We start from the raw sequence: 16,434 nt of genomic DNA, 5'->3' as shown, positions 1-16,434 counted from the left end.
TTTTTTAGCCTTAACAATGTATATTAGCAATATTTCACTTCAGTATATATTAGAGCTATGTGATCTTTTTAAATGGCTACATACTATTCTATTGTATGGATAACTAGATTTTACTGGAGATTGGTGAACACTTCAGTTGTTTTCAAGTTGTTGCCTTTTCTCTTTTAAAACAAGGTTGGACTTCACCAACAAAGTTTATGTAAAGGTCAAGTGCTTGATATATTTTTGCTGAAGGATAAACTATTTTAGAGAGCAAACTTACACCATTGCTTTCAGCATGTTTACTAGTTACTTAGTGAAATTCTGAGATGTGCTAGATTTGCCTGTAGAATCATTGTACCATTTATTCTCCAATAACAATATAGGGAACTACTTATTCACCAACACCCACATGAAGCTTGAATTTTTATATCATACATTCTAATTGTTGAACACCTTTCTTTGCTGTATCAGTCTTATTGATGTTTTTACATCTAAAGGTTTAATCCATCTGGATCACTTTAAAGGATTAGGAAAATTTATATCATCTTAAAGTATTAATGATCTCAATAGCATTTTTCTTTTATCATTAAATTGTGAAATATAACACATCTATAGAAAAGTGCATAAATGAATAATTATAAAATAAATATCCATGTAACCTGTAACAAAATGAGTTTAAGAAATAGAACTACACAAACTCCTGGGTCCCGTCAGGTGATTTTTTATTAATCACAAAAATATTCCTTTTGCACCAGAGATAAATGCTAACCTTGCTTCTCTTTATAGTTTTATCACCTATCCTGCACTCCTAACCATTTAGTTTTGTCTGTGATTTAATTTTGTATAATTTAATCACACTGTTTTTACTCATTTGGTCTTTCTTACAGTGCTTAAATTATGTTAATAAACACCATCCGTGTTTTTATGTGTAGATCTGGTTTACTCATTCTTAATGTATATGTTATACCATTGCATGAATATGACATAATACATTTATTCATTTTTGTCTTTACAGACATTATTTCCCAATTTTTGGCTACTTACAAATGATGGTGCCATTAACATGCTTGTCTGTCTCTGATGGGTATATATTAGAAATGGAATTCCTAAATCATGGGTATCCATATTTTCGCTTTTAGTAGATAATGCCAAAATGTTTTCCGAAATGACTACATCAGCTTACATTCCCATTGGCATATTTTTTATTGGAATATGAGTTCTTTGTGAGTTATATGTGTATCAAATACCTCTCACAACCTACAGCTTGATTTTAAATATTTGTCGTACTATTTTTTAAACTTTTTATTATGGAATATTTCAAATATTTTCAAAAATAGTTTGGAACAATATAATGTTGATGTACCCACCACTAAACTACATTATTTTCTCTTTTTTTTATAGTATTTTTTCTATTACCATTTAGCCCCTTTATACCCTCCCCTGAAATCAACACACTGTTGTCCATGACCATGAATCCTTTTTCCTTTTTGCTTGATCCGTCCACCATCTAACCCCTCCTTCGACAGGTGTTATCCTGCTCTCTATCTATGAGTCTGTCCCTATTTCACTTGTTAGCTTAGTTTGTTCATTAGACTCCACATATGAGTGAAATTGTATGATGTTTGTCTTTCTCTGACAGGTTTATTTCACTTAGAATAATGTTTTCCAGGTCCATCCATGCTGTAAAAAGGGTAAAATTTTCTACTATTTTTTACGGCTGAATAGTATTCCATTAAGTACGTGTCCCATAGTTGTTTTATCCACTCATCTGTTGATGGACACTTGGGCTACTTCCATATCTTGGTCATTGTAAATAATGCTGCAATGAACATAGGGGTGCTTAAGTTCTTTTGAATTGTGATTTGGGTTTCTTCAGAAATATTCCCAGAAGTGGGATCGCTGGGTAAAAAGGCAGATCCATTTTTAATTTTTTGAAGTATCTCCATACTGTGCTCTACAGTGGTTGCATCAATCTGCATTCCCACCAACAGGGCAAAAGGGTTCCCTTTTCACCACATCTTTGCCAGCAATTGTTTTGGATTTATTGATGTTGGCCATTCTGATCAGAGTGAGGTGATATGTCACTGTGGTTTTAATTTGCATTTTTCTGACAGTTATGTTGAGCATCTTTTCATATGTCTATTGGCCATGCTGTATGTCCTCTTTGGAGAAGTGTCTATTCAGGTTCTTTGCCCAGTTTTTAATTGGGTTGTTTGTTTTTGATGTTGAGTTTTATAAGTTCTGTATAAATCTTGGATATTAACCCCTTATCAGATGTACCAGCAAATATGTTCACCTATTATGTGGGTTGTTTTTTTATTTTGTTGATGGTCTCCTTTGCTGTGCAAGAACTTTTTAGTTTGATGTAGTCCCATTTGTTTATTCTTCCTTTTGTTTCCCTTGCCTGGGGAGATATATGAGATAAAATATTGCCATGAGCAATGTCCAAAACTTTACTGCCTATGATTTCTTCTAGGATTTTTATGGTTTTGAATCTAACATTTAAGTCTTTAATTTGTTTTGAATTTATTCTTGTGCGTGGTGTAAGAAGGTGGTCTAGTTTCATTTTTCTGCATGTATCTGTCCAATTTTTCCAACACCGTTTATTGAATAAACTATCTTAAACCCATTGTATGTGCCTGCTTCCTCTGTTGAATATTAATTGGCTATAAAGTTGTGGGTTTATTTGTGGACTCCCTATTCTGTTCCATTGACCTATGTGTTTGCTTTTATGCCAGTACCATGCTGTTTTGATTACTATGGCCTTATAGTATAGTTTGATATTAGGTAGTGTGATTCCTCCAACATTGTTCTTCCTTCTCAGGATCACCATTGCTATGCAGGGCCTTTTGTGGTATATAAATTTTTGAAATATTTGTTTTAGTTCTGTGAAATACATAATTGGAATCTTGACAGGAATTCTGTGGAATATATAGATTGCTTTAGGTAGCATGGGCATTTTAATGATGTTCATTCTTCCTATACATGAACACGGTATGTGCTTCCACTTATTTGTGTCTTCTTCAGTTTCTTTCTTCAGTGTCTTATAATTTTCCAAATACAGGACTTTTACATCCTTGGCTAGATTTATTCCTAAGTATTTTATTCTTTTTGAAGCAGTTCTGAATAGGACTGTTTTCTTAATTTTCCTTTCTGTTAGTTCATTATCGGCATATAAATATACAACTGATTTTTGGATATTAATTTTGTATCCTGCTACTTTGATGAATTCACTTATCAATTCTGGTAGCTTCTTGGTGGAATATTTGGAGTTCTCAATGTACAGCATCATGTCATCTACAAATACAGTTTTCCTTCCTCTTTTCTAATTTGTGTGCCTTTTATTTCTCCTTCCTGTATGATTGCTATGGCTAGGACTTCTAGTACTATGTTGAGTAAGAGAGATGAAAGTGGACATCCCTGTCTTGTTCCTGTTCTTAGGGGGCACTTGTAGTTTTTGCCCATTGAGTATGATACTGGCAGTGGGTTTGTCATATATAGCTTTTATTATGCTTAGGTATATTTTTTGTATTCCCACTTTACTGAGAATTTTTATCACAAATGGGTGCTGGATTTTATTAAATGCTTTTTCTACATCTATTGATATGGCCATGTCTTTTTTATCCTCCATTTTGTTTATGTGGTGAATCACATTTATTGATTTGTGAATGTTGTACCAACCTTTCATTCCCAGAATAAATCCTACTGGATATTGTTGTATGACCTTTTTGATGTATTGCTGTATTCAGTTTGCTAACATTTTGTTGAGCATTTTAGCATTTATGTTCATTATGGATAATGCCCTATAATCCTTTCTTTCTTTCCTTTTTTTAAAAAATATTTGTTTGTTTGCTTATTTATTTATTTATTTTAAAGAGGGGGAAAAGAGAAAGAGAGGGAGAGAAACATCATTGTGTGGTTGCCTCTCACTTGTGCCCCCAACTGGGGACCTGATGTGCAACCTAGTCATGTGCCCTGACTGGGAATGGAACCAGCGAACTTTCTCTCCTTTTTTAGTGTCTATCTGGATTTGGAATTAGGAAAACTCTGTCCTCTTAAAATGAGTTTGGGAGCTCTCCCCACTCTTGAACTTTTTGAAGTAATTTGAGGAAGAGAAGTGTTAGTTCTTCTTGGAATGTTTGGTAAATTTCACCTGTGAAGCCACCCAGTCCAGGGCTTTTGTTTGTTGGGAGTTTCTTGATTACTACTTCAATTTTACTAGGCTTAGTCTGTCTAATCAGATTCTCTGATTCTTCACGGTTTAGTTTTGGAGGATTGTTTCTAGGAATTTATCCATTTCATCCAGGTTGTGCAATTCGTTAGTATATAATTCTTCATAATATTTTTTTACAATACTTTGTATTTCTCTGCAGCCAGTTGTTATTTCTCCTCTTTCATTTCTGATTTTATTTACTTGGGTCTGCATTCTCTTCTTTTTTCTTTTCTTGGTAGTTTGGTTAAAGGTTTGTCAATCTCGTTTATCTTTAGGAAGAACCAGCTCAGATTCATTGATACCTTGTTTCATTTTTAAAGACTTGATTTCATTTATTTCTACTCTGATCTTTATTATTTCCTTCTTTCTACTCACTTTGGGCTTTGTTTGTTGTTCTTTTCCACGTTCCTTGAAGTGTCACATTAAATTGTTTATTTGAGCTTTTCTTTGTATTTTGAGATAGGCCTATTTTTTTTTCTTCTTTTTTAAAATTTCAGTATATTCTATTGATTATGTTGTTACAAATAGTTCGAATTTTTTTCCCCTTTACTTCCCTCTGCCCAGTACCCCTCTTTCCCCAGTAATCCCACCCTCCTTAGTTCATGTCCATGGGTCATGCGTATAAGTGCCTTGGCTTCACCCTTTCCTATATCATTTTTAATTTATTAATTAATTAATTTTTAAAACACTTTCCTCCCTCTCAGACTTAAGACCCTTTATAATCTTATAAAGGACAATGAGTGAAGGTCTCGTGCTCCTCTAGCTGCTTCAATCTGGGCATGGTCATCGTTCTACCTACCCTTGGGTCCAGAAATCCCTAATAAGAGTTGGGGTGTAGTGGAGAGGGTGGCTTTCCCACAGGGGGAAGGATCTTGTAGACTCCAGGTCAGTTGACTGTCCCCAGACAACAGCGTGCTTGTTTTAACAGGCTGGCATCCTTGTTGTATTAGAGAATGACTCAGGTAATGAGATAATAATATTATGCCCTCTGGTTCAATTTTGCTCATTTGTTTGTGTTCATTAGCCTCCTGTAATAGGTGATATCATATGGTATTTTTCTTTCATTTCCTGATTTATTTCACAGAACATAATTTTCTCTAGTTTCATCCAAGTTGTAGCAAATGGTAGAAGTTCTTTCTTTCTTTCTTTCTTTCTTTCTTTCTTTCTTTCTTTCTTTCTTTCTTTCTTTCTTTCTTTCTTTCTTTCTCTTTCTTTCTTTCTTTCTTTCTTTCTTTCTTTCTTTCTTTCTTTCTTTCTTTCTTTCTTTCTTTCTTTCTTTCTTTCTTTCTTTCTTTCTTTCTTTCTTTCTTTCTTTCTTTCTTTCTTTCTTTCTTTCTTTCTTTCTTTCTTTCTTTCTTTCTTTCTTTCTTTCTGCTACATAGTACTCCATAGTTTGGCTATTATAAATAGCGCTACTATGAACATAGGGGTGCATAGGATTTTTTGAATTGGTGTTTCAGGATTCTTTGGATATAATCCTAGCAATGGAATTGCTGGTTCAATAGGATTTTTTGAATTGGTGTTTCAAGATTCTTTGGATATAATCCTACCAATGGAATTGCTGGTTCAAAAGGCAGTTTCATTTTTATTTTTTTGAGGTAATTCCAAACTGTTTTCCATAGTGGCTGTATCATTCTGCATTCCAAGCAACAGTGCACTAAGGTTCCCTTTTCTCTGCATCCTCGCCAGCACTTGTTTGTTTATTTGTTGATGATGGCCATTCTGACTGGTGTGAGGTGGTATCTCATTATGGTTTTTATTTGCATCTCTCTGATGGCTAGTGATGTTGAGCATACTTTCATATGCCTTTGGACCCTCTGTATGTCCTCTTTGGAGAAGTGTTTGTTCAGGTCTTTTGCCCATTTTTAAATCAGGTTGTCTGTCTTCTTGGTGTTGAGTCATGTAAGTTCACTATATATTTTGGAGATCAATCTCTTCTCTGAGGTATCATTGCCAAATATATTTTCCCATATGGTTGGTTCCCTTTTCATCTTGCTGATGTTTTCTTTTGCTGAGAAGAAACTCTTTAGTTTGATGTAGTCCCACTGGTTTATTCTTTCCTTTACTTCCCTTGCCTTAGGAGATACATCAGAGAAAATGTTGCTGCATGGGATATCTGAAAATGCCCTGCCCATGTTTTCCTCTAGGACCTTTATGGTGTCACAGCTTACATTTAAGTCTTTGAAACACCTGGAGTTTATTCTGGTGTATGGTGTAAGTTGGTGGTCCAATTTCTTTTTTTTTTTTTGCATGTCCCTGTCCAGTTCTCACAGCACCATTTGTTGAAGAGGATCTTTACACTTCATTTTATGTTTCTTCCCCCTTTGTCAAATATTAGTTGACCGTATAAACCTGGTTTTATTTCTGGGGTCTCTATTCTGTTCCATTGATCTATATGTCTGTTCTTATGCTAGTACCAGACTGTTTTGATTATTGTGGCCTTCTATTATAGTTGGTACCAGGTATTATGATTCCTCCTACTGTGTCCTTCTTCCTCAAGATTACTGTGGCTATTCACGGTCTTTTTTGGTTCCATATAAATTTTTGAAGTATTTTTTTTAGGTCTGTGAAATATGTCGTTGGTATTTTAATAGAAATTGCATTGAATCTATAAATTGCTTTGGATATTATGGACATTTTAATGATGTCTATTCTTCCTATCCATGAACATGGTTTATGCTACAATTTATTTGTATCTTCCTTAATTTCTTTCTTCAGTGTTTTGTAGTTTCTAAGTACAGGTCTTTTACCTACTTGAGAAAGTTAATTCCTAGATAATTTATTTTTCTTGTTGCTGTAGTAAATTGGATTTTTTAAAGTTTCTATCTCTGATATTTTATTGTTTGTGTACAGAAATGCCTTTGATTTCCTTTTTTTATTGATTATATTGTTACAACAGTTCCAATTTTCTCCCCCTTGCTCCCCTCCACCCAGCATCCCCCTCCCCCAGCAATCCCCCCCAAGTCCATACCCCTGGTTCGTAAAAATTAACTATCCCCCCCCTCTCAAATACTAGGACCCATTGTAATCTTGTAAAGGACAATGGGTGAAGGTCTCAAGCTCCTCTAGCTGCTTCAAGCTGGACATAGTCGTCGTCCTACCTACCCTTGTGTCCAGAAAACCCTAATAATAGTGGGGGTGTGGAGGGGAGGTTGGCCTTCCCACATGGGGAAGGATCATGCAGACTCCAGGTCAGTTGGCTGTCTCCGGTCAACGGCGTGCTTGGTTTAACAGGCTGGTTTCCTTGTTGTGTTCTGGGGGCAACAGATTTGGCGAAAAGGGTTAAAAGACATCATTCAATCCATAACTACTAGATGACAAAAGGCAGGGATTAATTTTTCAATGTTCCATATTAGGAAAAAAAAAAAAAGGGGGCTTCTTTGTAAGAAGGTGTGCTAGGCACATCTCACCTGTCCAAAACCCTTTTGCCCATTATACTTAGTTTGGGCTGAGGTAAATAGTTTAGGTTTTTCTCCTCTCAGACTTCTGGGCCTTTTCTGTCCAAGCCATTAGGATAGAAAAGAGAAACCCGTTTTAAAGTGAAGCCCTTAGATCACCCCATTCTTCACCAACCCAGCCATTTACTTCAGCCAAACCATTGAGTCTCAGGAGGCAGCGCTGCAGAGAGGATTAAGTGAGGCTTATGCGTACAGACAATCACTCAGGTAATGTGATCATAGGCTTATGTCCTTTGAAAACAGAAAACACGTGTTAATTTATGTGACATAACCCACAAACAAGTCTCTAAATCTGTAAGACTGTCTTATTGGGAAGACATCCAGTTGCAAGGCACTTGAAATTCTATTTGCCTGCAACTTGAATATCTTTGATGATATCACAGACATGGTTTAATTTTCAAGTGAAACCATATTTTAAATGAGAAGAAACTTTTAAGACGGTTAGTTGCCCTATTTTATACTCTACTACTGATCATTGTGATTTTCCTTGAATAATAATTTTTCTCCCTAAGGTTACCCTCCTTGTCTTTAAAGGGACTACATTAAGTCCATTTTTAATTTATGCTGTTCGTTTGCATAAACATAACAAGAGCAGCAAATGATCACTTATGATCTTTAGTTCTGCTTTGCTGGAACTTACCCAAGGAATATTTGGGGTGACCCTCAGTCTGTTTTTCAGGGCACAGAAGCTGAGCCACATATCTGGCATTCATCCTTGCCTGTACACACCTGTTTTTTCCAAGTCTTTCTGGTTTTTCATTGTGCCTTAAGGTCCTTTCTAGCCATCTTTCAGGAAAACAACCTTCGTTCTTTCCCTGGAAAGATTGCTGTGGACCGCACAACCAACCATGGTACCAGGCCTTTTATCTCACGGGCTTTTATTACCTTTGAAAGTCATTCCCAGTTCCTCAGGGCTTTTTGGTAACAATCTGAGCCCAAGTATGTTTCCTTTAGGCTTGATATTCCAGTCAAAGACTTGGTCAAAAAAAAAAAAAAAAGGAACCTCTATTAACAACTGGTCTTACTAGTTCTATGCAAAGAAACTTATGTCATTACTTACTTGTTTAGAATGCCAAACTCTGGAGGGATCAAATAGGGAGAAAAATATACATCGTGAAGGAAAATCTTTGTCCTAATATTCACTGAACTGGCATTTCCATTCTTCATATTTTCATTTTTCCCTCACTAAAAAAATTTTTTTGTTTGTTTTTCCATTACAGTTGTCTGACTTTTTTACCCCTCTTGCTTCCCTGCACTCTGTCCCTCCCTTCCCCCACATTTAGTCTCCACTCAGTTGCCCAAGTCCGTGGGTCATTCATATATATATATATTTTTTTTTACTTCACCCTTCCCCTTCTTACACCCTTCTCTTCCTCCCCCACCCCTTGTTACTGTTAGTCTACTTCTTGTGTACATACCTCTGGTTCAATTTTGCTCATTTGTTTGTGTTGTTCATTAGTTTCCTGTAATAGGTGACAGCATAAGGTATTTTTCTTTTGTTGCCTGGCTTATTTCACTAAGCATAATTTTCTCTAGTTCCATCCATGTTGTTGCAAATGGTAGAAGTTCCTTCTTTCTTTCTGCTACATAGAATTCCATTGTGTAAATGTACCACAGTTTTTTGATCCACTCATCTACAGATGGGCATTTAGGTTGTTTCCAGCACTTGGCTATTGTAAATAGTGCTGCTATGAACATTGGAGTGCATAGGTTCTTTTGAATTTGTGTTTCAGGATTTTTTGGATATAATCCTAGCAATGGAATTGCTGGTTCAAAAGGCAGTTCCATTTTTAGTTTTTTGAGGAAATTCCAAACTGTTTTCCACAGTGGCTGCACCAGTCTGCATTCCCACCAGCAATGCACCAGGGTTCCCGTTTCTCTACATCCTCTCCAGCACAAGTTGTTTGTTGATTTGTTGATGATGGCCATTCTGACTGGTGTGAGGTGGTATCTCATTGTGGTTTTTATTTCCATCTCTCTGATAGCTAGTGATGTTGAGCATACTTTCATATGTCTATGGGCCCTCTGTATGTCTTCTTTGGAGAAGTGTTTGTTCAGGTCTTTTGCCCATTTTTTAATTGGGTTGTCTGTCTTCTTGGCGTTGAGTCGTATGAGTTCTTTATATATTTTGGAGATCAATCCCTTGTCTGAGATGTCATTGGCGAATATATTTTCCCATATGGTTGGTTTCCTTTGCATCTTGCTGATGTTTTCTTTAGCTGAGCAGAAACTTTTTAGTTTGATGTAGTCCCATTTGTTTATTCTTTCCTTTATTTCCCTTGCCTTAGGAGATATATCAGTGAAAATGTTGCTACGTGGGATATCTGAAATTTTCCTGCCTATTTTTTCCTCTAGGACTTTTATGGTATCACGGCTTACATTTAAGTCTTTGATCCATTTTGAGTTTATTCTGGTGTATGGTGTGAGCTGGTGGTCTAATTTCATTTTTTTGCATGTCCCTGTCCAGTTCTCCCAACACCATTTGTTGAAGAGGCTCTTTTCCCTCCATTTGATGTTCTTTCCCCCTTTGTCAAATATTAGTTGACCATATTAACCTGGGTTTATTTCTGGGCTCTCTATTCTGTTCCATTGATCTATATGTCTGTTTTTATGCCAGTACCAGACTGTTTTGATTACCGTTGCCTTGTAGTATAGTTTGATATCAGGTATTGTGATTCCTCCTACTGTGTTCTTCCTCAAAATTGCTGTGGCTATTCGGGCTCTTTTTTGGTTCCATATAAATTTTTGAAGTATTTGTTCTAGGTCTGTGAAATATGTTGCTGGTATTTTAATAGGGATTGCATTGAATCTATAAATTGCTTTGGGTAGTATGGACATTTTAATGATGTTGATTCTTCCCATCCATGAGCATGGTATATTTATTTGTATATTCTTTAATTTCTTTCTTCAGTGTTATGTAGTTTTCTGTGTACAGGTCTTTTACCTCTTTGGTTAAGTTTATTCCTAGGTATTTTATTTTTCTTGTTGCTGTGGTAAATGGGATTTTTCTTTCAGTTTCTATCTCTGAGTTTTTATTGTTGGTGTATAAAAATGCCTTCGATTTCTTAATGTTGACTTTGTATCCTGCCATTTTGCCGAATTCACTTATTAGGTTCAGTAGTTTTTTTGTGGAGTCTAAAGGGTTTTCTATGTACACTATCATGTCATCTGCAAATAATGACAGTTTTACTTCCTCTTTTCCAATTTAGATGCCTTTTATTTCTCTTTCTTGTCTGATTGCTGTGGCTAGAACTTCCAAGACTATGTTTAATAGGAGTGGAGAGAGCGGACATCCTTGTCTTGTTCTTGATCTCAGGGGGAATGCTCTCAGTTTTTGCCCATTGAGTATGATGTTGGCTTCAGGTTTCTCATATATGGCCTTTATTATGTTGAGGTATGCTCCCTCTATTCCCATTTTGCTGAGAGTTTTTATCATAAATGGGTGTTGTACTTTATCAAATGCCTTTAGAGCATCTATTGATATGATCATGTGGTTTTTGTATTTCATTTTGTTTAGGTGGTGTATTACATTTACTGATTTGCAAATATTAAACCATCCTTGAATCCCTGGAATGAATCCCACTTGATCGTGGTGTATGATCTTTCTAATGTGTTCCTGGATTCAATATACCAATATTTTTTTTGAGGATTTTAGCATCTCTGTTCATCAGCAATATTGGCCTGTAGTTCCATTTCTTTGTTGTGTCTTGATCTGGTATTGGAATTAAAGTATTACTGGCTTCAGAGAAAGAGTTTGGGAGCCTTCTCCCTTCTTGGATTTTTTGGAATAATCTGAGGAGGATAGGAGTTAGTTCTTTCCTAAATGTGTAAAATTCGCCTATGAAATCATCCGGTCCAGGGCTTTTGTGTGCCGGGAGTTTTTTGATTACTGCTTCAATTTCACTAGTTGTTATTGGTCTGTTCAGGCTTTCTGCTTCTTCTTCATTCAGTTTTGGAAAATTTTATGTTTCCAGAAATTAGTCCATTTTATCTAGGTTGTCAAATTTCTTGTGATACAGTTGTTCATAATAATTTCTTACAATCCTTTGTATTTCTGTGGTATCGGTAGTGATTTCTCCTTTTCATTTCTGATTTTATTTATTTCGGTCCTCTCTATTTTTTTCTTGATGAGCCTTGTTAAATGCTTGTCAATTTTGTTTATCTATTCAAAGAATTATCTCTTGGTTTTATTGATCTTTTAAATTGTTTATTTATTCTTTGTCATGTATTTCTGTTCTGATCTTGATGATTTCCTTCCTTCTACTCACACTGGGCTTTTTGTTGTTGTTGTTCCTCTAGTTATTGTAGCTGTAGAATTAGATTTTTTATTAGAGATTCTTCTATCCTTTTTAGGTAGGCCTGTATTGCTATGAACTTTTCTCTCAGTACTGCTTTCACTGTATCCCATATGTTTTGGGTTGTTGTGTGTTCATTATCATTAGTTTCCAGAAACTTTTTGATTTCTTCCTTGATGTCATTGTTAACCCATTCATTATTTAATAGCATGTTATTCATTCTCCATGACTTTGAATGTTTTTGTGTTTTTTCCTTGAGGTTGATTTCCAGTTTCAAGTCATTATGATTTGAGAAGATGCTTAATATAATTTCAATTTTCTTGAATTTGTTGAGGCTTGTTTTGTGTCCTACCATGTGGTTTATCTTTGAAAATGTTTCATGTGCACTTGAAAAGAATGTATATTTTGCTTCTTTGGGGTGAAAAGTTGTATATGTATCAACTAAGTCCATTTCATCAAGAGTGTTGTACAATGCCTCAATATCCTTGATGTTTCTTTGCTGTGAAGATCTGTCCATTGTTGAAAATGGGGTGTTAAGGTTCCCTACTATGAGTGTTTTGCTGTCTATATACTTCCTGAAGTCTTTCAAAAATTTTCTTACATATTTGGGTGCTCCTATGTTGGGTTCATATATGTTTACAAGCGTTATATCTTCTTGATAAATTTTTTCCCTTAAGTATTATGAAATGTCCTTCTTTGTCTCTATTTATGGCGGTTGCTGTGAAGTCTGTTTTGTCTGATATGAGTTTTGCTACCCCTGCTTTTATTTCATGTCCATTTGCTTGAAATGTTTTTTCCACACCTTCATTTTAAGTCTGTGTAGATTTTTTATTCTAAGGTGTGTGTCTTGTAGACAGTATATATGTGGGTCATCAGAGAAGGAAAACTCTGACTCCAAAAAACCTCCGCTGCCTTGCGGCATACCTCTTCAGGGGAAAGGCTAAGGGAGTAAACCCCGACAGAAAATCCGGAGCCGGAGTCCCTAAGGCGGTTTGACGTTGTAGTCAACACCGGCAACTCCTGCGGTGCACCTGAAGCCAAGCTGTATTGACTCCGTCTTTCCCTTGGACCCTTCAGCTGCGAAGAGAAGGGGGGTCTGCTGCATGGGCAACAGCAGACCCTCCATATCACCCTGCCCAGGCTCTGTAGCTTCAGCTTCACTGGAGAGGACACTCCAGCGTCATCGCAAGATGTCGATTCAACACGGGAGGAGACAATGTCACTCCCGAGTCAGACTGCACAGCCATTCTCGGCGGTGCAGATAAGACTCTTAAGAAGCTACACCATCGTCTCTCGAGACGGACGGCTGCCAACGATATGTGGGTCATGCTTTCTAATCCATTCAGCTACCCTATGTCTTTTGATTGGTGCATTTAATCCATTTACCTTTAAGGTTGTTACCTATAGGTACTTATTCATTGTCATTTTCCTCCTTTGTGCTTTTGTTCCTCTGTGTCTCTCTCTGTTTCTTCGTCTTCTTAAAGCAGACCCTTTAGCATCTCTTGCAATTCTAGTTTGGTGGAGATGTGTTCTTCTAGCCTCCTTTTGTCTAGGAAACTTCTTATTTCACCTTCCATTTTGAATGAGAGCCTTGCTGGGTAGAGTATTCTTGGTTGTAGGCCTTTGGTTTTTATTGCTTGGAATATTTTTTGCCATTCTCTTCTGGCTTGTAGTGTTTCTGCTGAGAAATTTGATGCTAGCTTCATTGGAGCTCCCTTGTATATTATTAGCTGTTTCTCTCTTACTGCTTTTAACATTCTCTCTTTGTCTTTCAATTTTGCCATTTTAATTATGATATGTCTTGAAGTGGGCCTGTTGAGGTTCATCTTCATTGGGATCCTCTGTGCTTCCTGGACTTACATGACTCTTTCTCTCATCATGTTAGGGAAGTTTTCTGTCATTAGTTTTTCAAACAGGTTTTCTATCCCTTGCTCCTCATCTTCTCCTTCTGGTATTCCTATGATACGGGTGTTTTTATGTTTTATGTTGTCCTACAGCTCTCTTAAAATCTCTTCATTCTTGTTCAGTCTTTTTTCATTTTGTTGCACTGTCTGGGAATTTTTTTCTCCGTTGTCCTCCAGCTCGCTGATCCAATCTTCGGCTTCCTCTAGCTTGCTTTTGATTCCTTCTACTGTGTTCTTCAATTCAGAAATTGTATTCTTCATTTTCTCCTGGCTCTTATTGATAGCTTCTATGTCCTTTTTCATGCTGGTGTAATTCTCAGTAAGTTCCTTGTAGTTTCCCTTCAGTTCTTTTTAGTTTTCTTTGAGCTTGCTAGTCTCTTTGACCTTCTCTATAATCTATGTTTTGAATTCCATGCCTGGTAGTTTGCTTTCCACTATTTCATTTAGCACTCTTTCTGGGATCCCTCCTTTCCTTTCAATGGATTTTTTTCCCCTCTCCCCATTTTTGTGACTCTTTCTGTTTGTTGCTGCTTCTTACATCGATCTGCACTTCCTGAATCTGACCCTGATGGCATCAGATCATCTACCAGTCTGGGCCTGGACAGCCTATTGGAGACTACCAGAGATCTACTGCTTTTGTCTGTCTCCTTTAGTTGTTAATCTATTCAATCTGTGATCAGCCATCAGGCCTAAGTACCGAGGGTTGGGCAGATTAATTCCTGTGGGTGGGGCTTTTGCTTCCCCTCAGGCTGATGCCACTTGGAGGGGAATGGTCTGCCTGCAGTATTGGGAATGAGTCAGCACTGGGACTCGTTCAGCTGCTCCCACAGTTCTCTTCTCAAAACCACTGCCCCAAATTCTCCCCAAACGTCTCTAGTCCTCTCTGCCCTCCTCCTGCTTGAGCCTAGAGTAAATGGGTGCAAAAATATTTTTGTATGTGATCTGTTTAAGAGCTCTTTTTCTCCAGCTGTTTCTTTCAGATCAGCAAAAATCCTTGTGGCTTTTCACTTTTCACAGCTGGATGCTATTTTACTTTCCACTCTGTTGCTGTAGACTGGGAAGCCCAGCTGGGGGTATAGGCCCTGCCCTTCTCAGGGGGAACCCCTGGCTGGTGAGCTATTTCTCAGTCCCTTCAGTTGCCACCCGTGGGAGCCCAGCCAGCTCTTTCACGTCTCAGCAGTTCCTACTGGTCACATTGTGAGGAAGCGGCCTTTTCTGTCTCTCCGTGGTTATAAGACTTCTCTCCAGCTAGTGTTCAGTTGGTTATTCTAGATGATTTCTCCACAATTAAGTTGCAAGTCCAGACTGGTCCTGGGATGAGGTTAGCGTAACTTCCACTTACTCCTGTTCTTGAGATAGGCCTTTAATGTTATGAATTTCCCTCTTAGTACTGTTTTCCCTGTGTCCCACAGACTTTGGTTTGTTGTGTTCTCATTTTCACTTGTTTCAAGGTATTTTTTGATTTCTTCCTTGATCGCATTGTTAACCTATTCATTGTTTAAGAACATTTTGTTTAGCTTCCATATCTTTGTGTATTTTTCAGTGTTCTTCTTGTGATTGATTTTACTTTCATAGCATTGTTGTCAGACGCTTGATATGGTTTCAGTCTTCTTAAATTTATTGAGACTTGTTTTGTGTCCTAACATGTGGTCCATCCAAGAAAACGTTTCATGTGCACTTGAAAAGTATGCATATTCTGCTGCTTTGGGGTGAAATGCTCTGAATATCTCAATTAAATCCTTTTGATCTAGTGTTCATTTAAGGCTGATGTCTCCTTGTTGATTTTCTGTCTGAAAGACTTATCCATTGAAGTCAATAAGGTATTAAGATCCCCAACTATGACTGTATTTCTGTCTATCTCTCACTTTACGTCAATTATGATTTGTTCTACATATTTAGGTGCTCCTATGTTGGATGTATAAATGTTTATAAGGGTCATATCCTCTTATTGTATTGCTCCCTTTATCATTATGTAGTGTCCTTCTTTGTTTCTTACTGTAGCCTTTGTTTTAAAGTATTTTGTCAGATGTAAATATTACTACCCAACTGTTTTTCCTTTCCATTTGCATGAAATATTTTTTCCATCCCTTTACTTTTAGTCTGTGTGTATCTTTCAATCTGAGTTGGGTCTCTTAGAGACAGCATGTATATGGGTCTTGTTTTGTTATCCATTCAGCTACCCTATGTCTTTTTGTTGGAGCATTTAAGCCACTTACATTTAAGGTCTTTATTGATAGATATGTTTTTAGTGACATTTTATTTTTAAAATAATTTCCTCCATTTTTTTCTTTTTCTTTTTCTTTTTCTTAAAGCAAGCCCTCTAACATTTGTTGCAGTACCAGTTTGGTGTTAATAAACTCCTATTCTTTATCTTGTCTGGGAAGTTCTTTATCTCCTTCGATTTTAAATGATAGCTTTGCTAGCTAATGTAGCATTGGTTGTAGTCCTTGCTTTTCATCACCTTAAATATTTCATGCCAATCCATTCTAGCCTGAAATGCTTCTGTTGGGAAATGAGATGCCACTCTAATTGGAGCTCCCTTGTAGGTAACTACTTACTTTTGTCTTGTGGCTTTTAAGATT

Source organism: Furipterus horrens, unplaced genomic scaffold, assembly GCF_987537825.1.
Source record: "Furipterus horrens unplaced genomic scaffold, mFurHor1.1.pri manual_scaffold_17, whole genome shotgun sequence".
Taxonomy (NCBI): Eukaryota; Metazoa; Chordata; class Mammalia; order Chiroptera; family Furipteridae; genus Furipterus; species Furipterus horrens.
Note: the sequence above shows the minus strand (reverse complement) of the source record.